The 1,209-nt window shown below is 42.0% G+C and overlaps 1 protein-coding gene across 4 annotated transcripts in view; it reads left to right on the top strand.

Moving 5' to 3' along the window:
* LOC106872603 (protein WWC2) overlaps positions 1 to 1,209 on the top strand; it is a 98,129-nt gene that overhangs the window by 60,436 nt on the left and 36,484 nt on the right. The window lies entirely within an intron of this gene.

Raw genomic sequence — 1,209 nt, 5'->3', positions numbered from 1 at the left:
GTACGCATAAGTGGGCTGGCTACACCCCTGGCAGAGGCCTTGGATTTAGGTCTCACTTGGCTTGCCAGGTCTTCTCACGCACAGCATATTTCCAAAGGTCTTGGTCAAAAGTCATCGCCTCAGTGAGGCCCAATGTTCGAAGGTCTTGCCTCACCACCTCATCCCAGGTCTTCCTGGGCCTACCTCTTCCACAGGTTCCCACCACCGCTAGGGTGTGGCACTTTTTCACACAGCTATCCTCGTCCATTCTCGCCACATGACCATACTAACGCAATCGTCTCTCTTGCACACCACAACTGGAATCATTTTCTCCACAGCCAATAAAATTACATGGTCTGTGACTTTATGCCTATTTACAAGAATATGTTATTAGGAAAGTATTCTATTCATCATGATCATCATTTAGTAATATTTACATATAGTTTTCATAATGTGATGATAATATAAAAAAAATATAACTGATATAATAGTTATAGAATGACCCTTTCTCTTCTATAGGAAGAAATATATGCTTCCTTCTGTTATCCTTTAACTTCTCAACTGGTACAGAGCTACCTCTCTCAATATTACTTCTCATCCTAGTCAAGGGGTCTTTGTCTTGCTAGGCACTGAGTGACCCCCACTGATGATGGTACCATGTAAAAAGCACCTGGTACATTCTGTGATGTAGCTGGTGTTCGGAAGAGCATCCAGTTGTAGAAATCCTTCCAAAACAGACCATAAAGCTTGGTGTAGTTCTCTGGCTTGCCAGCTCCTGCCAAACTCTCCAAACTATGCCAACATTAGAAATGGACATTAAATGATGATGTTAATGATAATGATAAATATAATAATTATAATATATAATGATAGGAGTAGCTGTGTGGTAAGAAGCTTGCTTCCCAACCACATGGGTCCAGATTCAGTCCCACTGCATGGCATTTAAGTGTCTTCTACTATAGCCTCAGGCCCACCAAAGACTTGTGAGTGGATTTGTTACACGGAAACTGAAAGAAAACTATTGTATGTGTATCAACATCAAAATCAAATCAAATGGAAATTGTAGTTGTGAGCCCCATGCTGGTAGCACATAAAAAGCACCATCCAATCATAGTCGATGTCAGCTCCTCTGGACCCTGTGCTGGTGGCACATAAAAAGCACCCACTACACTCTTAGAGTGGTTGGCATTAGGAAGGGCATCCAGCTGTAGAAACACTGTCAGATCAGAT

Source organism: Octopus bimaculoides, chromosome 16 (genome assembly GCF_001194135.2).
Source record: "Octopus bimaculoides isolate UCB-OBI-ISO-001 chromosome 16, ASM119413v2, whole genome shotgun sequence".
In the NCBI taxonomy this organism is placed as follows: Eukaryota; Metazoa; Mollusca; class Cephalopoda; order Octopoda; family Octopodidae; genus Octopus; species Octopus bimaculoides.
This window is presented reverse-complemented; position numbering and strand designations above follow the sequence as displayed.